Raw genomic sequence first — 25,202 nt, forward strand, 5'->3', positions numbered from 1 at the left:
CCCTGAGTAATGAACCATGGTGGTGGGAAGCAGGTAGGCTTGGGAACAAGATGGACTGGGTGATTTTGGAAGCAACCACTCCTCTCCTTACTCAACTTTGTGGAACTGCTCAGTAACTCTTCAGCCTGAGTTTCTACATTTACAAAACATGAGCAGCAGATTTAAACCTTAGTCCACAACTCAGTTGTACAAAAACATAACTTTCAAAATGTTTAAAAAACAATTTATATCTATTATAGGACCCCATTCTGTTGTGATGACAGTAAGTTCATCACATCCAAATTAGGGACCCTCTTCACTTTTCCTTTTTTCTTGGAAGATGGGGAGAGTCCATTTGCCATTGTTATCATCTGTCCACAAAAATCTAACGCAGTGCCCTTTGGCCCATCTGGGTCTTGGTCATCCATCAACCTCAGCTTGACTCTGAGGTGGCCTTTGTTTCTCCCTGGACACCTATCAGGTCCCGAGGTTCTCTTACTTTTATAGTATGCATGGACCCTTGCAATAATTTTGCTGCTTCCAGGCAACAATGGGTTATAAAAACCTCTGTTGTGTTGCTAAGGCACCCTTGTCTCAACTCATTATAAACTCACCATTTCTTGGGCGCTCTGCTAGTCAATAGGTGCAGGACTCTCTCTCTGGGGCCCAGCAAAATCCACGGTCACCCTCTCTTTGTCTTCCCTCTCCCTGGCCAGAAAGCAGCTTTTCTAGTCTACAGGGAAAGCTCTGCTCTTAAACTTCACTCCACTCAAGCTTTTAACCTATGCCTAAGGTCCTTTTGAGTCTTGTGAGAACATTGAGTTTTTAGAAAGGAATGCCAGACTAATCTTTCTTTTTTTTTTCTGTTTTCTACACTGTATTATCTGCTCCCTAACATGAAGAGTATTGACTGGTCTAGCTGCTTGAATTGGGAGCAGTGAAAATGTGAAAAAATTAAACTACCCAGGGAAAGACAGAAAACCAATTAATAATTTCAAATATTATACTGCCACACAAGGATAATAACATCCTATAGCACTGTTATAGGGTTCAGATGTGAATGTGAAAGGCTCAGTAGTGAGAGTCTCTACTTCTCAGGGTTCTAGTGGATGGCAGGGAGGAAGGCTGGTGTAATGTCCCTTTTTCTAAACCTGTTACTCCATTTATTTTCTTTAACTCAGTGTTCTTCCTGAACTTATTTGTAACAGAAATTAGGCAATCATCTTGAACATCTATCATTTGTCTCTCTTTTCCTAATCACTTCCCAAATCCAATTAATTGGAGTTCTGATTATTTTATCTTCAGTTCCCCCTTCTCCTCCTTCCCTTCCCTTCCCTTCCCTTCCCTTCCTTTCCCTTCCCTTCCCTTCCCTCACCTCCCTTCCCCCCTCCCCTTCTCTTCCCCTTCTCTTCTCTTCTCTCTTCCCCTTCTCTTCTCTTCTCTCTTCTCTTCCCTTCCCTTCCCTTCCCTTCCCTTCCCTTCCCTTCCCTTCCCTTCCCTTCCCTTCCCTTCCCTTCCCTTCCCTTCCCTTCCCTTCCCTTCCCTTCCCTTCTCTTCTCTTCTCTTCTCTTCTCTTCTCTTCTCTTCTCTTCTCTTCTCTTCTCTTCTCTTCTCTTCTCTTCTCTTCTCTTCTCTTCTCTTCTCCAGGTTTCTCCCATCTCTTTCCTGAACTATTACCCTAGTCTCCTTAGTGATATCTCACCATCCATTCTTGTTCAACTTTAATTTTCCCCACAAGTAGACAGAGGTTGCCTAAATAACCACAAAACCTCTCCCTGCCTTGGCTTTCCATGACTGAAATGTAAACTCAGTGAAGTGGCCTTTAATGTCCTGCATGATCTGACTTTGGCTCCCCCTTGAGCCCCATATTATTTTACTCTGTCTGGCACAGACTGATGATTTCCAAAGCCACTGTACCTTTGGTGCTTCTTGGAGGCCCTCTCTCTGGCTGGCTCTCCCTTCTAGTCTGTGCAGTTGGTGATCCCAGCTTTTATGTGCCACCATCAGGTCCCCATGTTGTCCTCTGACTTCTCACTTTCTTGCAGATGACCCAACCTCCATCTTTGAGAAAACTGCAGGCACGATTTTTGAGCGCCCTAAATTTACTTCCTGTCCTCCTCCGAAATAACATTCTCTTCACTGGTCCTTCTCTCCCAGGCCAAAGCAGACATGGCCTGCATCCGTTCCCAGCCGGTCCTTCTTCCTAGGTGCCTGGTCCTTTCCTCAACCTGGAGTTACCTAAGATACAGGGCACCCAGTTAAGTTAGAATTTTAGATAAACAGGGAACCAATTTTTTAGTATAAATATGTCCATAATATTGCAATGGGGCATACCTATGCTAAAAAATTATTCACTGTTTATCTGAAATTTAAGTCTAACTGAGTATTTGCAATTTTATTAGCTAAATCTGGCAACTCTACCCCTGCCCCCTTAAAACTGTTCCCCTTTTCTGTGTTCCCTCCACTAGTTGCTCCCACTCAGCTTTAAAACCTTCTTAAAGTACTCCCACCAGAAAACTCTTGGTAACAAACAATTCCCTTGATTTAATTCTCCTTCAGGCTAGTACCCCAATCCTATGTGCTATTTTCTATTTCAACTTCCTTACTTGCCTTTCATTCTTTAGTCTTGCTAGATCCAAGTCTCCTGCTTAAAATCCTTCATTGCTGTGCATTGTCAGTGGGATGAAATCTAAGGTTCTTGGCATGACATTTAATACTTTTCACTATCTGGTCCCCAAATATTTTCCCAAATTATACTTAACATTATGTCCCCTGTACAAACTGAATGAAAGGGGGTATAGGAGGAGGGTTAGATGGTGATTTCCTTGAGATCAGGAGCTGTGTCTTTTCTTTTCTTTTTTAAAAAAAAATATATTTTATTGATTTTTTACAGACAGGAAGGGAGAGGGACAGAGAGTAAGAAACATCGATGAGAGAGAAACATCAATCAGCTGCCTCCTGCACACACCCTACTGGGGATATGCCCGCAACCAAGGTACATGCCCTTGACCGGAATCGAACCTGGGACCCTTCAGTCTGCAGGCCAACGCTCTATCCACTGAGCCAAACCGGTCAGGGCAGCTGTGTCATTTCTTTCTCCCACCACTGTAATCTAAGCTCCAGCACATAGTAAGTGCTTAATGAGTGGAAGGGTGATGGTGAGACTGAGGTAAATGGGCATGAGGGCTTTGTTGGAGAGAAGGGCAGGAAGAATTAGAGCCAAGCAAGAAATAGCAATTGGTTGGTAGATGATGTGGAGATATCCTAGGACTTATGGCCCCGAAATGCCTGCTCTCCATAATAGGTAATCTAGGATAATTCACAAATATGCACACATAGTTGTACATGTTGATATTTTTACCAAGATACCAGGAAAAGTAAGAAAATCATTGTCTTGAGGCAACAATAGCAATCTCTTCACCAGCAACCTTAGGACAGTTATTATTATTATTATTATTATAACTGGCTACAACCCCCATCTCTACTTTCTGGGCTTCCATGCTGACTTTTCTCCACCTTCCCCCAAGATGTCAGTACTCAAGCACCACAGCTCTGCAGAGCCCCAGTTGCTTTGTCTCTGAGCCTCTCCCCTTCAAGCTGGTTTCTGGAGGGCTCTCTTCCTATCTCAGCACCACCAGTAGAGGGCAACTCCCAGATAGTCTCTGCTGCACCCTCTAGTGGCCATTAGGATGTTGCACAACTGTCAAGGAACAACTTTCCAGAGTTGAAATAGGGCAACAACCTGTGTGATCTTATATCACAAAACATTAACATTGTTTCGTCCAGGCATACCTGGTGCAAGGATTTTATGCCCTGTATGGCTCAGGCAGGGTTTGAATCCATTGTGAAGGGGATTTGGTAACAACTTGGGCATCAGACTAACAGTTTGAGCATGGGCTGTGCTACATGCACTGAGGCTGGGAGTTTAGGGAAATATTCTCTCAGTATCTAAGGCCTGCTTTTCCCCTTTCTTGTCTTAGGGTGCAGAGTCCCTTACATATCCCATAGCTATGTGAATTCAACTCTACTACAATGACTCTGAGTTCTATGGGTGAATCACAAACTATGTGAGAAGTTTAACAATTGGTTTTAATGTGTTACATATCTGCATTAATTACAACATGAGGGAACACATAGTTCAAAGTGGTGGGATTGCAGTGGAAGTCCTGATTTATAAAAATAAAGATGAGCACAGAGATATCAATTAGCAATAACCTTTCTATTCTGAGGCTGCTCCCATTTTCAGGCTGACTGACTCATACCATTCATGCTCATTTTCACTCAGGGAGAAAGATACAACCCTGAGATACCGAGAGAATCGTTCCCTAAACTCCCAGCCTCGCTGCAGCACAGCCCATGCTCGAACTGTCAGTCTGATGCCCAGGTTGTCATTTTCCTCCCGCTGCCTCTCTCCCCAGAGCCGGTGGAGTCTCCTTGAGGCAGCTGAAGGAGTGACAGATAGACATATTGTATAGTGGGGCCATTTGAGGCAGCCACGTGAGGTGTGGAAAATGTGATTTATAGGTATTTTTTTTCCCCAGGGGAAAATGGATTTCATTATTTTCCACCTCAGGTAAGGGGTAAACCTCTGGGCTTGACCTTGGAAGGTTGTGCAGCTATAATGGTGCTGGCTGAAATGCTGATATGGAGTAAAACCTCATTAAATCAATATTGGTTATTCAAAATCATGCTTGATTGGAAGCAACTGTTTTCCCTCAGCTGCCTGATGATCCACTGTTCCTTGAACAAAAATATTAGCTGCTCTAAAGTGGGTTAAGCTGATGAAGTTTTTCCTGGTGCTTGGCATTTCAAATTAATAAAGGTTTTATTATTTTTCAAATAGAAGACAGTTCTGAAACACCCAGTCCAATATTGATTATAATCTACTACTGTCACATGTAAGTTTATTAACAGGAAAATCCTGTCTGCTTCAGTAAAAACATCATGCATTTTTCTCTTTCCATTTACGCAGGTGTACAGTGTCTGCTTATTGGAATAAATAAGCTTATGGGTCCCTAGGCAAATGGAAGTTATGTAAATAAACAGCCATGGCTCATTATCCATGGCAACCAGCAACAGGAACACAGACAGATGAACTCAATCGGAAGGTTCTTTTAGCCAGAGTGAGACTTGGCTGAAGGGACCTGGGGAAGATGTGAGATTTCAGGTGACCTTGGACAACTTTACCTTCCATTCACACCCCATCAGACCAAACTAGTGCAGCAGATGGGAGCATTGTCATTGGGTTTTGAATAAGGGGTGTCTATCCAGTGCCTCAGAGGACAATAGGCAGTTAGTCAGAGGTCTGGTTAACTTACAGATTTATAAGCAGTAGCTGTATGTTTAGCTTCATGATCACCCCAGAAAGTTCCAGATTTATAATGCAGCCTATAGAACACCAGGAAGCCGGACCCTCCCAGGCCTTCAGAGGCAGTGCCATATATTTGTATGTTTTCCATCTATTGACTAAAGAGTTTTGGGTGTTGGAATGAGTCAGGCCATTGGGTTAAATGTCTGCTTCCTATCACCCCTTCCTTCTTTCTTTTGGTCCTTCCCCTTGTTGAAGCCAGGGTAGTGCCTCTTGTTTATGTCTTTACTATGCCTTTCTCCTCCCAAATCTCTCCAAATTCCCAGATCTCCACTATGGGGTCCAGGTAGTATCAGTGTGGGGCTTCTAAGAGGCTAGAAATGAGAACTGGAGTTAGAGAAGGCTGAGGAATGGGCATTTAGCCCAGGTGGATATGGCTTTAGAGGTGGCCAGTTTACGCCTATTTTGAGAAAACCTGATGCATGCGAAGTAGAATTTATAAAGCCCAGAAATGAGGATATGGCCACTTGCCTAAAAAAGGGATTCCTTCCAGATTCCTGTAAACCATGAACTTTCCTAGGGTATTCCAGTGTCCTCAATTTGCTCAAAACATTTTTTAGGTGTCTCTCAATAGAGTGAGTAGGGAAACTCTCAAGGTAGCAGAGAGGACCCTTGGACAGGAAAAGTTTGGGGTCATTAACATGGCCAGGAGCCTGTAGTCCAGGTGGCTGGGTTGGAAGAGTAGCTGAGGACATTCGGCAAATTGAAGATATTTCTCTTTTATCTATCCCTTGCCCTCATTAATTTCCCCCAATGCATTGTTTTCTCAGGACTGCAGTGAAATGAACCTTGCTCGTGATTTGTCTAGTCATAATTAGAGTCTTCCTTTCTCTTGTTAGACAGTGATGCCAATAATGACTGCAAACATTTTGTCTCCTTTTAGAAAGGCAAAGAGCCAAAATCATTATATCTGCGAGCTGATGTCAGCTGATGTCAGATTTGTAATGCAGAGATGCAAGCTTCACACGCCATATGAGTGCCAAATTTTCATTAAGCCTTTAGAAGATTTAAACCGTGCATTAAGCAGAGATGCTATTTGTTTTTTTTCCCTGATGAATTTTTCTTCCTACTTATTTGTACTGAAAGGGAGAGCTCTCTGTTTACCATGACTCAATTTCCAGAAGAATGAATGGGAGGAAAGAGAGAAAATGAGGGAGAAGTGGTTGTATGAGAATTGACTAGGGCAGTGATGGCGAACCTTTTGAGCTCGGCATGCCAGCATTTTGAAAAACCCTAACTTAACTCTTGTGCCGTGTCACATATAGACATTTTTTGATATTTGCAACCATAGTAAAACAAAGACTTACAATTTTGATATTTATTTTATATATTTAAATGCCATTTGACAAAGAAAAATCAACCAAAAAAATGAGTTCGCGTGTCACCTCTGACACGTGTGTCATAGGTTTGCCATACTGGACTAGGGAAAGGGTGTTAGGGACCAGTCTGAGGGGGATTGGAAGAGGAGGGGAGGGAGAGACTAAGGAGAAAGGAGTAGAGACTGAGGAACAAGGACAATGGTGGTGGTGGTGGTGGTGGTGGTGTGTGTGTGTGTGTGTGTGTGTGTGTGTGTAAATATATTGCCTAGAAAGAAGCCTACAAAAAAGAGGGGGGAATTAACTTGATTGACTGAGTTTGGCTGTTCTCTTCACCTGGGCTCACACCCAGACACACCAGAGAGGATAGTTTAAAAATAGAAGGAATTTATCACATGTGGTTGAGCAGATTGCTCCCGAGGGGTGTTTTCTGGAGCCCAAATGGTAGGATCCCAACCGTTTTGCACTGCAGAAGAGGTAATTTACTTCACACAAATGAACACTGGGCTCCTGGGGAGAGGATTTCTTCCTTTCTGCTCACAACAGAATGAGGCCCAATATTCCCAGTCTTGTTAGTGGGAATTACATACCGGTAAACCAAGGAAATGAGATAATTAATGGATTTTGATATTATTCGGAGGAAAGAAAGGCAGCAAATCTTTCCAAGCCTCTTGACTTTGGCTCTCTATCCCCTGTGGCAACCCAAGGATCTTTTAGGAATTTGTGCTTAACAACTAGACACTGGACACACGTTTCTTTCTTTCTTTTTCTTTTCTTTTCTTCCCCCCCAAACCCCCTGGTGTTGGCGATAATGATTATTTAAGTGTTTAATCTCCCAATGTTCACCCAAAAGTGTAAATTCCTCAATTCACTCAGAGGCACTGGGGAAATAGGTTTGGAGTTTGATGAGCAGCCTGCTGCTGGCTCCTCTGTTTTCTGGTGTCAAGGTTTCTCGACAGTGGACTCAACAGTTGCATTTTTCACCTACGGAAGAATTGCTATCAGAAAACCAGACAGCGGATAATTGTATTTTGTGAATTGACGGTAAAGTGACTCAGTTTCAGCCAAGGTCCAAAGGCTGATAATGTTCAACTAGGAGAAATGGTTTGTGTGAGCGAATTCATTTTGGGGTGCTCATTTTTACTGCAGGAAAGTCTTGCTTGGATTTAAAAAAAAAAAAAATTCTTCACCAGTGTGCAGCCAGAAGGTTCAGAATCCTTTCTAGCTCTGGTGACCCCTGCTGTATTATTGTGAATGCAAGACTCCCAGCAAGACTGGGGGCTCCAGCTTCAACCAGAGTCTTCATCTGTCTCCTCAAACCTACAAGAAAGAAAATAAAAATACCCCATAAATATCCTCCTTGACGGGCCGCAAATATGTTAGCCCCTTGCCATCTGGCTGGAGTGGACAACTGGAAGCTGCTGAGTGTCTCCCTCCAGGCACCCCTAGGGCTGCCCTGCGCCTGTCGGGAGCAGAATCAAGGTGCTTCCCCAAAGGTGTGCCCGCTGCCCACTGCCCGTGTGGCCAGGCTGTCCACCCAAAGCTGCTTGTTCTTCTTTCCCTTCTCTCCCTGGGCCCACCTGATGACTCTGCAGTTTTCTGGGACTTCTGTTATGAACTTCCCCCACGCCCACCCCCCATTGGAACTTGAACAAGATAGGAAGCGACAGCTCTAGTCTCCTCCTTGCCCAGAAGAAATGCACCAAGGGAGAGTGAGAACGAAGGGAGCCTGTGAATCTGTTCCTTGCACACATTGGACTCATTCCTATCTCTGTGCGTGCTGTTCAACCCACTTGGAATACCCTTCTCTCTCCCTTCAGCACCCATTTACCCACATTTTATTCATTCTTCAAGGCTCATTAAATCCCATCTGCTTCATGAAGATTTTTCCATCTCTGTTTTCACTCCCTCCCCTGGTCTCCTACTGTACCTACAATCTGCCCTGGAATTTAATGTGAACACAGACCATGCCTGTGTTTCTGCTCTCTTCCCTCCTGTGCCCACACAGCACCGGTCCATAATAAGCTTTGAGAAATGATGGTTGGTAGACACACTGAGGAGATGGGTTGAACTTCATCGTCCATTCTGCAGTAGGAAACAGGGGCTGACGAAGTCATAGTGTGTGTCTCACATGTAAGACAACCCCAATCAATTTCTACAGGGTAATATTAAAGACAAGAGAATTCTCCCCTGCTTCTATACCTCCTTATTCTCTCCGCTACAGTCATGCATCCCTTAATGATGGAGATACATTTTGAGAAATGCATTGTTAGCTGATTCTGTTGTTATGTGAACATCATAGAGTGCAGTTACACAAACCTGGATGGCATAGCCTACATACACATCAAGGCTATATGGTATACCTTACTGTTCTTAGGCTGCAAGCCTGGATATAATTTTTTTTACTGAATACTGTAGGCAACTATAACACAATGGTAATTATTTTTTGTATCTAAACATAAAAAAGGTACAGTAAAAATATGGTATATACTGCCAGTGAAATAGGTTTGTTTACACCAGCATCCCCACAAACACATTACATTACTATGTTACAACAGCTAGGACATCACTAGGTAATTGGAATTTTCCAGCTCTATTATAATCATATATGTGGCCCACCCTTGACTGAAACATTGTTATATGCTGCCTGACTGTATTATTTTTATGTAGACCAGGCCAAGATGTGACAGGGGAGGGCAGGCCTTCCGGCTGGGGAGAGGCATCACACGTGAAGCTTTGCACAAGCATATAGGGTCCCCCCTGTGTGCTTCCTGATGGTGGAGAGTGTGACTGTGTCTTGGGATCAGGCTCTTCAGAGGTCAGTCTCTAGCCCCTCACAGTGTGATTACAGCAAGAAGCTGGCCTGAATACCAGGAGGGCACAAAACAGGGAGTAACCAATTCTGCTGCTACGGTGGTGATGGAGGGGGAGGGGGGGGATGGTCATGGATGGTTTCACAGGGTGCAGACCTTTGAATTGAGTCAGAGTCATGGTCCTTTGGCCTGGCCACAGCAGGGAAGGGACCCAGAAGTCATTTACACAAATGCCCTGATTATGGCTTCCTGGATAGTGGCACCCATGGATGCCCGCATTGGCACTGGCAGTGCAAGCGCTTTGTCCTGGGCTGTCACAGACCCAGCAGCCCAGGGCGCGGTGGGGGAGTGTTCTGGTGACTCTGCCATCCCGTTCCCAGACGCACAGAGCTGCTTAGATCAGAATGTTCCAGCTGCTGGGCAGCTGGGAGCCAGGGACAAGGATGCTGAAGCAGCTTTCCAAAGCTGGCTGGTGGTGAGGTGGAGAGCCTCGCAGTGCTCTCTGATGGAGGGGAGAGGAAATCTGCTCTTAAGATTGAATCCAATGTTCAAGTGATAGGGACAGAAGGCTCCATCCCAGAGCATTCTGTTGTCAGGGACATCTGTCAGAGAGATGATCCAAGTGGGCCACTCCTCTCTGGGAGTCATCAACTCACTGCATGGCAAGTTTCTGAGTGGGGACAACCTGGTGGCCCGTAGCAAGGGCAGCTTGATAAGCCCTCTGTGCATCGCCATTAGTTAAAAAACAAAAACAAAAGCATTGACTCCTCCTCCCCCAAACCTGAAAGTGGCTCTTCCTTCTGATGCAGGCCAGTCCTGGTGAAGGTTAATGCCACCTTCAGGATTTGCTGAGAACCTGTTGGGTTTGGCTGCACTGGGTGGCAGTTAAAATGAAATGATCTGAAGTGAAGGCGAAGAAGTGGTGATTTGCTGCAATGCGGGTCGCAGGCTGCTTTCAGTCTTGGCACATTGTTTTGTGAAGGGCTGGAAAAGAAGAAGTTTCCCAGCCCCATGCTCTGGAGAGGCAAAGTGTGAGCTGCAGCAGATGGAGAGCCCGAGAGGGGGCGAGTGCAGCCTGAGGCGCTGGGGAGGATCACTGCAGGGCTGGTCTCTGTGGCGAGCTGTTCCGACCCGTGTGGAGTGTGGAGGCTGATTATTCTTTACCCATCCATCCAGTTATTTGAAAATACCCATTAAGCATTTCTGATGTGCAAGGCGTGTGCTAGGTGTAGGAGTGAGACACAGAGCTCACTGTAGTCTGTGCACTCCTTGGGCTCACAGTCCAGGCATAACAGCTGATGGCTGCACAATGAATGGCATGACTGGAGTGGATCTCATTTGGGCCAAGAGAATGACCAAAAAAATCAGTCTAACAATTTGGTCATTTACTCAGTCATTCTTTCATTTGTTTAATTCAATTCATTAATTTCTAGGTGCCAGGAACTGTGCTAACTTTTGTTGAGGAGCTCAGTACTTTGTGGAGGTGGCAATGACAATGGAAAGACACACTGAATGTGAGAGGACACAGAGCAACCAACCGGGCTGTCAGGGGTGGGGCTAGGGCTGGGTGGAGGGGGTTCCACAGGGCAGGAGACATTTAAATTGGAGGAGGACTGTGAGGAAAAGAAGAGGAAGGGGAGTGATAGCTAGAGGGAAGGTGGCCTAGGCAGAGGTGCCTGCATGGACAGAGGCTTGGAGATGTGAGGAAGTGGGCATGTTGGATGGCCCGAGTCGATGTGGGCAGGTGGAAGGATAGAGGCTAGCCTTTTTTCTTTTTTCCTTCCCCTCCCCTTCCCATCCTTTCCCTTCCCCTCCCCTTCCCATCCCTTCCCATCCCTTCCCTTCCCCTCCCTGCCCTTCCCCTCCCACTCCCACTCCCCTCCCACTCCTACTCCCCTCCCACTCCCCCTCCCACTCCCCTCCCCCTCCCCCTCCCCTCCCACTCCCCCTCCCCTCCCACTCCCCTCCCACTCCCCCTCCCACTCCCCTCCCCCTCCCCCTCCCCTCCCACTCCCCCTCCCCTCCCACTCCCCTCCCACTCCCCTCCCCCTCCCCTCCCCTCCCCTCCCCTCCCCTCCCCTCCCCTCCCCTCCCCTTCCCTTCCCTTCCCTTCCCTTCCCTTCCCTTCCCTTCCCTTCCCTTCCCTTCCCTTCCCTCCTTTCATTGTTTTTGCTTGGGGCTCTGTCTGTAAATGTTGGATTCATATGCTGCTGAGATGAAATCTTAGAAGACTGAAAATTCTACAATCTGACTTTGAATAGGAGCAGAAAAATATGGGCATGACTCAGCTAAGCCTTCAAAATGCAAACTTGCCTTCATACTTCAAACTAGAAGCCTAAGTTAATATTGTTTGTTTTGCTAAATTCTCTACTTGTTATTGAGAAAAGTCTTCAAATTTCCTGGAGAGGTGATCACAGTAAGAATGCCACAGGTATACTTACTTTAAAACATCTGCTTCACTCTTCATTTAGTTCTGATGATTAAAGCAGTTTGCCTATAGGCCAGATTCAGGGACAAAGGCAGTGTTTGTACTGGCTGGGTCCCTAAGGCTCTGAATTCCCCCACCTGGGAAAAGTTTTCATGAGAGCTGTTCTACTCCAGATTTCTACAAAGTAACATTTAGGGGGAAATCTGTATGTTTTAACAAATTATGCTATTATGGACAGAGCTGAAATTAATTCTAATCATTTCACAAGGGAGATTTTAAAACTTGTGGACAATTTTGCTATTTTATCAGTCTGGGAAGGACCCATTTAAACTTTACAGCTATATTAATTTTTAATTTAAATTTAATGAAATTAATTCAAATTAAGAAGGTGACCATTATCAATTTCCTTTCCTATTAGTTCCTTAATGCTTTGGCAAATTGCTTTCTAAACTTCTCCTTCAACAAGCTGAATACATATTCATGGGTTTCCTAAGAAAAGACGAATTTGATCTTGATATGCTAATCCATAGCCATGGCAGCAATCAAGGAGCAGCTAGGGAGAGCAGTGCATCTGGTATTAATTATGAATCAGGCATTAAGAACTGGTAAATAATTAAAGCTTCATGTGTCACAACACAAGTTAAGGATCAGTGTGTTTTTCCATTTCCAAATGCATTTTGGGGGCTATTTCTAGTCCTATTTTGATACTGCCTGGGGTGCAGATGAGTAACTGCCATTCATAGTAAACTCATAGCACATAATTTTGATCCTATTGACCTGCTGATGTAGGAATGTATTCAATTCCAGAAGCTAAGACCCTGCTTTTCTAGGAGCTTTTGGGTCATCATTCCTCTTCCTCCAGAGATTCTTCACGGTTTGGGGGTCTGTGCAGAGAAATCATGCACTGGGCAGGAAGCTGGAGGAGATGTCCTCACGGGTCTGGATACTCAAAGTGTGTGTGGTCCATAGGTCAGCAGCATTTGCATCACCCGAGAGCTGGTTAAAAATGCAGTGTCTCAGGCCCACCCCAGACCTAGCAAATCAGGTCAATCTTTTAACAAGATCCCTAGATGATTTGTTTGTATAATGAAGTGCTGCTGAGATACTTCCAGCTTGAGGAATCTGCGATTCCCCAATTCCCATGGCTTACTCCTCTGCAATGGGAGGAAGGCCAGGCTCCACTTTGTCTGCCCCAGTGTTCTACATCACCTTCTCCCCTTCCCCCTCATCATACTCTGAGCAGGTGGATACTGCTCAGGTCCATCTGAAGGCCTTTAAGGTGCCGGAAGCAGTGGTCTTGGGTTTGAAGCCTGGCTCTGCTCCTTCTTAGCTGTGATCTTAAGCAAGTTTCTAACTTTACAGAGCTGTTGTGAGGAGTGAATGAGGCAATGTCTGTAGGAAATAATGCCTCCTGGCCCAGCACTCTGCAAATGGTACTTGTGATAATGATGATGATGATGGCATTGAGCAAAAAGCAACTTACAGAGGAAGGAGGTAATTAACTCACTGGACAATGAAAGAAAGAATGCTTAGAGATTCTTTAAAAAATAATCATGCATTATGATAGTCTCTGCCTTCCATCTAAAATGGAAGTTTAGAGGAGAAGTTTTCTTGGCAAGGTTTTGGGAGAACAGGAATAGAATTCTCAGAGGGCGAAACTTGCCCTGAAAAAGAGAGGAGAGGAGACTGTTTAAGGTGAAGTCCCAGTGCTATTTCCCTGTATCAAAATGCTGCTGTAATTCCACCAAGTACATGCTTGTTGCTTCATGAGGATATCACCTTTTCTCTGGAGGAGAAAATAAGTACCCTCTTCTCTTTTAATGAGGAAAAGTTCAAATTAATGAGGAAATAAAAACACAAATGTTTAAAATCCTGAAGTCTAAAACCTCAATTTAAAAATTTCTATTTTGTAAAGGTGCTTAAAGTAATTGTTTTCAGAGACCCCTGTTATGCACTTCAAACACAGTGACTGCTCCTAGTGGAATTCAGCCTCTCTCCTTTTCTAACCTATAGAATTCCCTTTCATCAGCTCCTTTAGCCACTCCTGCTCCAAGGTATGAAAATGATCTCTATTACAATAATAAATCTTGACCTCTTCAGAGATAGAGTGAGCTGTTAGTAGGATGGGGTTCAGGACACCAGACGCCCAGGAATGTTTTCAGTGTCCTTTTAAAATGCTGGGGGAGCCCACTGAACTAGAGGAGAATGGTTTGGCATTTCCCATTAGCAGTTGCAGGTCACAGAGGTCATGAGCTCTGGTCCCACAAGAACATATGAATACAGAATACTAAGGGCTCCCTCTTCCTTATTCTCTAGAAGGCACGGTGTGGAATTACCCATTACGGCCATGAATTGCCACTTTATTTTCAAAGTGATGAAAGACAAGAAAAGCCAAACATTAAAAAACCCTCATCTTAAACCTTTTCAAATTTTAAGCCCATAAATACAGGGGTCAGGACAAGAGGCCTTTCTTTTAAAAATATTTTATGTCAAGTTATGCCATAAATAATATTTAGCAAGCTAATTTTCTCTCATTTGGGAGGTACAAGATTTTTTTCCAGCTTTACTCACAAAGCAATTTATAGTCAAGTGCTGAAATATATTAGAATTAGAACCTCAACTTCCCATTTCAATTTTGGGCACTGAGTTTGATTGGGTGTTGATTGGTTCTGAAACTTTGAACTTGGTTCCAAAATTGGGATGGTGGTGGTGGAGATAGGGCAGTGAGGGGGAGGAGTACTGAGGTCTGATCTCAGAAATTTCCTTAACTGGATGGCTTTCTCCCTCCGGTTTCCCTGATCACTGTGTACCTTACTTTAGGCCCATGGTGGGTGTAGTGAGGGTACCTGAGAGGCAGCATAGTACAGTGTTTAAGGAATTGGATTCAGGAGACAACTGCCTGGGTTTTTATCTTGTATCTGCCATCTACCAGCTATAGGAGCTTAAGCTAGATATTCCGTGCCTCAGTTCCCTTATCTGCAAAATGGTAGTATCTCCCTTGTTGGGACATATGAGAAATAAATGAGTTAATATATGGGATGTACTTAAAACAGTGCCTAGCATATAGTGATCTGTATATATTTGCTTGCCTATTTCTCATTCTAGCTGCCTGATCTCAAGCTCAGAGAAAAGAATTTGTCTTTATATATTTTTACTACAGGACAGTGCATGGGTGGGGCCTGGCCGGCCCAGCCTCAATCCGGGTGGATGGGGGCCTGGCCTGTTGGGAGGAGGAGATGGTGGGAAGTTGGCTGGCTGGCTTGCCCTGATCAGGCCCCATCAGGGCTGGGCCGTCTAGGGGGAGGGATCACGGGCAATTCTCTGGCAGGCCCCTCCCCCGAATGGTGTGGGGGGCAATCAGGGGCAGAGCTGGCTTGGGAGAGGGGCTGCCAGCCAATAGGGGTGGTGGGGGCTGATCTGGGGTGGGGCTGGCCATGGGGAGGGGCTGTGGGCAGTGGGCCAGCTGGCCCCGTTCCCCCCGAATGGAGTGAGTGAGGCTGAGCAGGGGCCAGCAGCCTGGGGAGGGGCCATGGGTGGTTGGCCAGCTTGCCCTGCCCCTGATTTGGGTGGGGGAGCTATCTGAGGTGGGGCTGGGTGGAGAGAGGGGTTTCAGGAGGTTGGATGGCTGACCCCACCTCCTATTGGGGTGGGAGGGCGATCAGGGGCTGGCTGGCTAGGGGGAAGGGTTGTGGGGGGGGAGGTTTGGCCGGCCTCCTGCCCTCGATCGGGGTGGGAGAGGCTGATCAGGAGTGGGCTGGCGGGGTGGGGAGAGGCCATGGGAGGTTGGCCAGCCGGCCCCACCCCTGATTGGGCTGGTTCACTGGCTGCAGTGGGCATCATAGCCACCAGTTGTTCTGGTCATTACGGCGTTCTGGTTGCTGGCTTTTTATATATATAGATAGTGCCAGGTATTCATGCCACTAGTGTTCATTTTGTGCCTACAATGGACCAGGCTCTGACTGAGAAGCATGATCACTGCCCTTCTGGTACATATGGTCTCTCTGGAGAGATGACCAAGTATTGCAATACTTCTAACTGGGGAAGTTTGGGATGCTATGGTGCATGAATCAGAGGTGCTTACTTCTCACCTGTGGCTAGGTCTTCCAAAGGGAAGTGATGCTTCATTTGTGAGTTTTTTTGTTTGTTTATTTTTTTGTTAATCCTCACCTGAGGATCTTTTTCCATTTATTTTTTAGAGAGAGTAGAAGGGAGGAGGAGAGACACAGAGAGAGAAACATCAATGTGAGAGAGACACATCAATTGGTTGCCTCTTGCACATACCCCAACCAGGACCAGGGATTGAGCCTGCAATCAAGGTTTGTGACCTTGACCAGAATCAAACCTGGGACCCTTCAGTCCATAGGCTGACCTCTATCCACTGAGCCAAACTGGCCAGGGTGGAAATGATGCTTTAATAGAGTCTGCAGGACAAACAGGAGAACAGTAAGCAGGGAAGCATCTGTGAGAAGGCATTCAATGAATAACTGTTGAGTGAAAATATATTTTGGCCAGTTTTTGAGAAGGTGAGGAAACATCACCTTCCTCTGACTTAAATAGTATTAGTTGAAACAGGAATACCTAGACACTTTTGCTGGTCATACCTCAATTCCCTGACTAAGAATGACCCATAGAAGAAGGTGTCCTGAGAAGAGTCCTCTCCCCCACAGAAGGCCTCCCAGTGCTAAGGGCTCTGTGTGAAGCTATGACTTAGGTGCATCCATGTGCTTTATGAAGCATTTCACTCCCTTCATTTCTTTTCTTTTTAATCCTCAGCTGAGGACATGCATAGATGTGTGTGTGTGTGTGTGTATGTGTGTGTGTGTGTGTGTGTGTGTGTGTGTGTGTGTGAGAGAGAGAGAGAGAGAGAGAGAGAGAGAGAGAGAGAGAGAGAGAAACATTAATGGGAGAAAGAACCATAGATCAATTGCCTCTTGTACATGCCCTAACTGAGATTGAACCCACCTTTCAGTATACAGAATGACGCTCCAACCAACTGAGCAACAGTGACCAGAACTTGGTTTCTTTTTTGTACACATATTTTATTGCCCTCTCCCTCTAAATCCTGTGATGTCTCTAGCAACTTACTTTAATAATATGGGTAGGCGTTTTGACAAGAGGTGAACAAAGAAAACATAGGTCAAGCATCCTTCCTTGTCCTCTCCAACCTGGAATGCCAAAGCTCTGCCATCTTTGAAGGAGTTTTATCCCCATCTTGATGGCCTGTGGCCACCTCTCCTCCCCTCCCCTCCCCCAAAAGATTTACACTTAGCCCCTCTTCTGTTTTCCTTACTAGATGTCCACTAGATAAAGTCAACTTTTGAACTGGAAGACAGTAGGGTTAAATGTAAAAATTGATTGGCTAATCTTTTAAAAGCTATAGAGAGCAAGTGGTAAATGTTTTCAAACCCTCATTAGGTCCCCTCATAGGGGAGTTTCAGCACTGGACAGAGGTGAGCCAGCCATCACCCTTCTTTCCCTTGAGAGCAATGGAAGTAGCCCTTTCTCTGATGATAAGCCCTTGATTGAATTGGAGGGTTGGCTAGTTTTCCTGCCCCTTGATATCAGGGTCCTTTTGACTCTCAGTAACCTTTTCAGCCTTTCACTCAACATGATCAATAGCTTTCCATGAATGCTTCCGGGCCTGAAGGAAACAGAATAGACTAGAGAAGGTGAATGGGGTGATAGATTCTTTAGAGTCACCCAAAGGTAAATGGTTACTTCTTATATAGAATCCAGGAGAGAGATTCACGCTAATTGTACACATTTCCCCAAGACAAGTGAGTGACTGCATTGCTCTCTGGAGGGGCCTGAGGTGGCCATCAGCATTTTGAGAATTAGCTTATTTTTGCCTTTCCTTCCATGAAGAAGAAAAAGCCCTTTGAACAAATCTCTCCCAAGAGAACTTTCTGGAGCAACTGAACATGTGCAGTGACTTTCCCAAAAAAGCCTACATTCTTCTTTTTATGGTGCATTTATCATTCTACAAAATGTGGGAGAACTGCAATATATAGTGATTTCTCGTGAGGAAACAGGCAGCAAGATTAGAAGTGGCAGGTTTCACATGACAGCCCCTCTGCCCTGGCTGCTCACGTGCTTCACATTGGGAAAATGCCCTCAGAGTTGTTTAGGAAATGTGCAGAGTGGGCACACAATTATGACAATGCAGCAGAGCAGCCATGCCAGGAGCCTTGGGCCTGTAAATCCCGCGAGACAGGAAAGAAGTGGGACAATGGAATAACACGGCCCTCACTCAAAATGGAAATGATCACAGCATGTTTCTCTCATTAGGGACCCACTGGGCTGGGTTTGTAACAGTGTGTTATGGACCCATACTTCCTTCTTTCTAGTCCCCATTGTATATCGCTCATGAAGCCATGCCCACCTTTTTTGTTTATTTATTGATTTATATGTTGCACCATATAAGATTATATAGAATTTGTTTTGTAATAGTCTCTTTTAAAAATGGAATTCATTTAAAAATGATCAAAGTAATATATGGACATGATGAAACAAAGTGTGCAAAAAGGTGTATAATGAGAGGCAGTAGTAGTTGTCCCACTCAACCATCTGTCAGCCCACCTCACAGAGGCAACCACTTTGAACTTTTTTAGTTTTCTTTGCATAGTTATTGTTGTTTCTTGGTTTATCAACTTTAGACATTATTTATTGGTTTTCTATTATGATCATTTACTTCTCACACGTAACTTCTATTCCTCCCTTCCATCTTTCAAATCGAGTTTTGTTTTTAGTTAGAGAAATAGTATTTACATTGTTATAATTATTTGAATATATTACTCTTCAGAGCCAGAGTATCATGACTACATGAAAATATATTTTTTTGAGTTAATAGCTGTTGGTTTTTCCTCATGTTTCCAACTGGCTTTCTTTCTTCTGTGTAATGTTTACTCTTACATCCTTTACTATCCAAATATATAAGAATATATCCAACCCTAACAATGCCCGAGTAACTTCCCCTGCCCTCAGTTTTCCAAGTGACTCTTCCTTTAGTGTCAGATTCAGCGGTTCTCAACCTGTGGGTCGCGACCCCTTTGGGGGTCAAACGACCCTTTCACAGGAGTTGCCTAAGACCATCAGAAAACACATATATAATTACATATTGTTTTGTGATTAATCACTATGCTTTAATTATGTTCAATTTGTAACAATGAAATTGGGGGTCACCACAACATGAGGAACTGTATTAAAGGGTCACAGCATTAGGAAGGTTGAGAACCACTGGTCTAATTCATCATGAAAAAGCAAGCTCCTCAAGGGGGAGCCATATCTTTACATCTGTATATACCTCGGACCTTTCACATTGTCTGGCACATATTGGGCAGTCATTAAATATTTGACGAATGAATAGGTGACTATATTTCCACAAAGTATTGAACAAGTGATTTAGGTATTATATGCTTGAGTGAAATTACTTTCAGATGTTAAGTGTGATCTTGTTATATTTTTGAATGCACCGATTTCCTTTGTCTTTACATTTTACTCTTGTGTTTGCCTTGTAAACAGTCACATGCTCCAAAGCATAACCTGAATTTAACCTTGAAAATGGGTACTGCAGGTATTGTCAATCATACAAAAAGATGAGTTATGGGGAGGGTGGGTGCAGGAGGTAGGGGGGTAAGAGATCAACCAAAGGACTTGTATGCATGCATATAAGCATAACCAATGGACATAAGACACCAGGGGATAGGGGAGGCTAGGGGACTGTCTAGGGCGGGGGGGAAAATGGACACATATGTAACCCCCTTTGTAATACTTTAAGCAATAATAAAAAAAAAGATGAGTTATGATTACTGAAGTTTAGATAAGGAACAGATGCTGTTTATTCAATAATTTAATGTATTGTTAGTCACCTGAGAAAACTACCGTTTACTTATTTATTATTACAGGAATACCTCATTTTATTGAACTTTGCTTTATTGCATTTTGCATATATTTTGTTTTTTACAAATTGAAATTTTGTGGCAATTCTACATTGAGGAAGACAGTTGGTGCCATTTTACTAATGGCATTTGCTCATTTTGTGTCTGTCACATTCTGGTTATTCTCACAATATTTCAAACTATTTCATTATTATTATATTTGTTATGGTGATCTGTGGTCAGTAATCTTTGATATTGCTATTATAATTGTTTTGGGGTACCATGAGTCATTCCCATATAAGACGGCAAACTTGATAAATGTGTGTGTTCTACCTGCTCCACTGATAGTTTGTTGTCCTGTTTCTCTCCCTCTTTTCAGGCCTTCCTATTCCCTGAGACATAACGATATTGAAATTAGGCCAATTAATAACCCTACAATGATCTTTAAGTATTCAAGTGAAAGAAAGAGACACATCTCTTCCACTTTATATTAAAAGATAGACATGATAAAGCTTAAGTGAGAAAGGGAAGCCAAAATAGGCTGAAAGATAGGCCTCTTGAACCAGAGTTAGCCAAGTTGTGAATGCAAAGGAAAAGTTCTTGAAAGAAATTAAAAGTGGTACTTCAGCGGACACATGAATGATAAATAACTAAAAACACCTTATGTGTGACATGGAGAATGTTTACTTGGCCTGTATAGGAGATCAAAGTAGTCACAACATTCCCTTAAGCCAAATCCTAATTCAGAGCAAGGCTCTAACTCTCTTCAATTCTATAAAGGCTGAGAGAGGTGAGAAAAGTTTGAAGCTAATAGAGGTTGGTTCATGAAGTTTAAGAAAAAAGCCATCTCCATAACATAAAAGTGCAAGGTGAAGCAGCAGGGTCTGATGTAGAAGCAGCAAGTTATCCAGGAGATCTGGCTAAGATAATGAATGAAGGGTGGCTACATTAAACAACAGACTTTCAATGTAGATGAAACAGACTTTTGTTAGAAGAAGTTGCCATCTGGGACTTTCATAGTTATGGAGGAGAAGTAAATGCCTGGCTTAAAAGCTTCAAAGGACAGGCTGAATCTCTTGTTAAAAGCTAATGCAGTTGATAACTTTAAAGTGAAGCCAATGCTCATTTACCATTTTTAAAATCCTAGGGCCTTTAAGAATTATTTTTAATTCTACGCTGCCTGTGCTCTATAAATGGAACAACCAAAGCCTTGATGACAACACATCTGTTTACAACATGGTTCCCTAAATATTTTAATTCCATTGTTGAGAGCTACTGCTCAGAAAAAAAAAATATTCCTTTCAAAATATTACTGCTCATTGACAATGCACCTGGTCATCCACTAGCTCTGATGGAGATGTACAATGAGATTAATGTTGTTTTCATGTCTGCTAACACAGCATCCAGTCTGTAGCAAATGGATCAAAGAGTAATTTCAACTTTTAAGTCTTATTATTTAATAAATACATTTTGTGAGGCTATAGCTGCCATAGATAGTGATTTCTCTGATGATCCTGGGCAAAGTATATTGAAAACTTTTGGGAAAAATTCACCATTATAGATGTTATTAAGAACAAATGACAGGTCAAAGACTTCCAGTCAAGATGGTGTTGTAGGTAAATGCAGTACTCGCATCCTCCCACAACCACACCAAAATTATAATTAAACTAAAGAACAACCATCATTCAGAACTGCCTGAAATTTGGCCGAATGGAAGTCCTACAATTATGGAATTAACTAAGAAGTCACACCTAGACTGGTAGAAAAGATGGAGACTCAGAACAGTCTGGTCCCACACTCATGTGTGGTGCTTAAAAATAGGGAGGGATATCTCAGTTTCAGTGGTCCCTCCTGAGGAGCAAGTGATTCCAGCCCCACACCAGGCCCCCCAGCCCAGGTTCCAGTGCCAGAAAGAGAAGTCCTCATAACTTCTGGGCATACAAACCAACAAGGATTGAGGCTCAGGAAGATGAGGGGCTTCTGGAGTCCCAGGCAGTTCCTCTTAACGGGCCCATACATGGACTTACTTGGATTCACTCCCTCTGAGTTCCAGCACTGGGCAACAGTGCTTGAAAAGCACCAGAGACATATGGGGAGGAACTGAATTGTTCAGCATCAGGGCAAGAGTTGGGGGGCAGCTTTCTCACAGACAGAAGTGCTGGCAGAGGCTATTGTTCCTTTGATGAACCATCAGAGATAGCAGGCAGGCACCATATCTGAGACTACATCAATCTGGCTGACAGTGTTTGCTCCACCCTGGTGAATCCCTGAGGCCCAACTCCACCCAACTTTCAGACTCCACCGCACTGTTTCCAGTGGCTCTTTCATGCACTGTCTTGGATCGTGCTTAATATTTTTCTAAAATCTCTCAGATAAGCAGCATCTGGCCTCAGAGTGCCCCATACCTCTTGCTAAGTGGTCTCAGGCCTGGCACAATGGCAGCTGGCCTTGGTTTGCAGCTAGGCCTCACCAAGGCACTTTCAAGCCTAGCACAAGTAGCAGCCATCTGCAGTTCACTTTATAGCTCATGTTGCGGGGCCCCTGGGCAGAGTACAACTGGTGGCTGACCTTGGCCTGCACCACCTGGGAGACCCTATTGCCAGAGAACCCAGTGGACAGCTTCAGACCACATCAAAGCACCACCATCCAGCTACCTACACAAGTGACATACTCAAAGGGTGAACCCACCAGACACCAGGGACATGCTGAACTAAATCCTTCACTGTGGGGTGGGCCCCTGCACAGCTGACCCTCTATACTGGATTTGTGGTCTCAGCCAGTACTCATAGCCAATCAACCTGGGAGTAAATTCCCATTGATGTGCCAACAGCAATCAAGACTCAACTAAAACAGGAGGGTATATACAGCCCACATTGGGGATGCACCTGGAGTGTCCAGCTTGGGTGAATGGGGGAGGCTGTGCCACTGGACCTTATAGGATAACTACTACATTAGTCCACTCTACCAAGCCCAGGTGACATAGCAGCTCTACCTAATACATATAAACAAACACAAGGCATCAGCCAAAATGAGGGGACAAAGAAACATGTTCCAAATGAAAGACCAGAGCAAAACTCCAGGAAAAGAACTAAACAAAATGGAGACAAAAAATCTACCAGATGCAGAGTTCAAAACACTGGTTACAATAATGATCATTTAAATTAGGGGAAGAGTAGCTGAACTTAGTGAGAATTTCAGCAAAGAGATAGGAAACAAAAAAGAACTAGTCAGAAATGAAGAATACATTAACTTGAAGAATACATTACAGAGAATCAACAGTACAATAGATGAAAATGAGAATCAAATCAGTGATTTGGAGTATAAGGAAGCAACCCCCCCCCAAAAAAATATAAAAAACCTCACTCAATCAGAATAGAAAAAAAAAATTTTTTTTAAAAATGAGGATAATGTAAGGAACCTCTGGGACAACTTCAAGCATACCAACATTTGCATCATGCGGGTGCTGGAAGGAGAAGAGAAAGAGAGCAAGAAATAAAAAAAAAACGATTTGAAAAAATATTGATAGAAAACTTCCCCAACTCAGTGAAGAAAATAGACATATAAGTCCAGGAAGGGCAGAGAGTTCCAAGCAAGATGAACCCAAAGAGACCCAAACCAAGACACAACCAAGATTACTCTACCCATATAATTTAGAATGAAAGGACAGATAAAGAGCTTCCCAGACAAGAAAAAGTTAAAGGAGTTCACCACCACCAAACAAGTATTATATGAAATGTTAAAGTGTCTTTTTTAAGAATAAAAAAGATAAAAATATGAATGATAAAATAGCAATAAATACATATCTATCAACAATTGAATCTAAAAAACAAAATAGGCCCTGCAGAACAGAAATAAACTCATAGATACTGAGACCATTTTGACTGTTGCCAGATGGGAGGGGGGATGGGTGAAAAAGATGAAAGGATTAAGAAGTACAAATTGTTACTTACAGTATAGTCATGGGGATATAAGGTGCAGCATAGGGAATATAGTCTATAATATTCTAATAACTATGTGTGGTGTCAGATGGGTGTGGCATTTAGTAAGTGATGGAATGTCTAATCACTGGTATGTACACCTAAAACTAATATAATAATGCATGTCAATGGCAATTGAAAGTTTAAAAAATGATTAAAAAACTGTACATCAAAAATAAAAAAGAACAAATGACAGATCAAAATATCAACATTAATAAGAGTTTGAAAGAAGTTGATTCCAAACTTCATGGGTTAGTTTGAGGAGCTCAAGATTTCAGTGGAGGAAGTAAGTGCAAATTTGGTGGAAATAGTGAGAACTAGAATCAGAAGTAGAGCCTGAAGATATGATTGAATTGCTGCAATCTCATGTTAAAACTTGAATGATTGAATTGCTACTTATGGATAAGCAAAGAAAATGATTTCTTGAGATGGAATATACTCCTGATGAAATGGCAACAAAGGATTACATAAACTTATTTGCTAAAGCAACAGCATTTTTGAAAGAAGTTCTATTGTGAATAAAATGCTATCAAACAGGATTGCATGCTACAGAGAAATCATTCATGAAAGGAAGAGCCAATCAATGTGGCAAAATTCCTTGTTGTCTTATTTTAAGAAACTGCTACAGCCACCCCAGCCTTCAGCTGCTGGGGCTGACCAGCAGACCCTGACTGACAGATGAATGATTACTCTGACACAGGATCTCTGTGAAAGAGAGGGCTAAGGGACTGCCTGGCTAAAGGAACCAGACAACCTCAATCACCTGCCTCTTCAGGCTTTTATTGTAACAGCAGTTTGAGATAAAGTTTATCTTTTAGATACAATCAGTAGGGTAAGTAATCTTGGGGGGACACATGTGCCTGCAGTGTCCTTTAAGCAAGGACACCTAAATATTAAGCATAAGGATTCCGGTAAACACCCTTGTTTGGAAAGGTCAAGAAACAATTAGGAGTGACCGCCTTTGGCCAAACTCCCCTAAGTTGGAATTCTGATAAACAGGGTGGGCTGCCTTCAGCCCACTTCCCTTTTCAGAATTTCCTCCTTACAAACTTTCCAACCAAGTCTCCTGTGCTCCCCTACATTCAGCAACCACAACCTTCATCAGTCTGCAGCCATTATCGAGGCAAGACCCTTTGTCAGCAAAATGATTATGACTCAATGAAGGCTCAGATGATGGTTAATATCTTTTACCAAAAAAGTATTTTTAATTAAGGTATGTACATTGTTTTATTTAGACATAATGCACACTTAATAGACTACAGTATAGTGTACTAGTAAACATAATTTTTATATGCACTGAAAAACCAAAAAAATTAGTGTGACTCACTTTATTGCAATGTTCACTTTATTGCCATGGTCTGTAACTGAACTTGCAATAACTCTGAGGTATGTGTGTATTACCTTACATCTATTCTTAGTGTGATTATTGACTACAAACCATATA

At 43.4% G+C, this 25,202-nt stretch overlaps 1 pseudogene; it reads left to right on the forward strand.

The window, feature by feature from the left end:
• Positions 1-20,218: 20,218 nt before the first annotated feature.
• LOC132226698 (tigger transposable element-derived protein 1-like) lies at positions 20,219-24,939 on the forward strand (annotated as a pseudogene).
• The last annotated feature ends 263 nt before the right edge of the window (positions 24,940-25,202 follow it).

The sequence above is a fragment of the Myotis daubentonii genome, chromosome 2 (genome assembly GCF_963259705.1).
Source record: "Myotis daubentonii chromosome 2, mMyoDau2.1, whole genome shotgun sequence".
NCBI lineage: Eukaryota > Metazoa > Chordata > Mammalia > Chiroptera > Vespertilionidae > Myotis > Myotis daubentonii.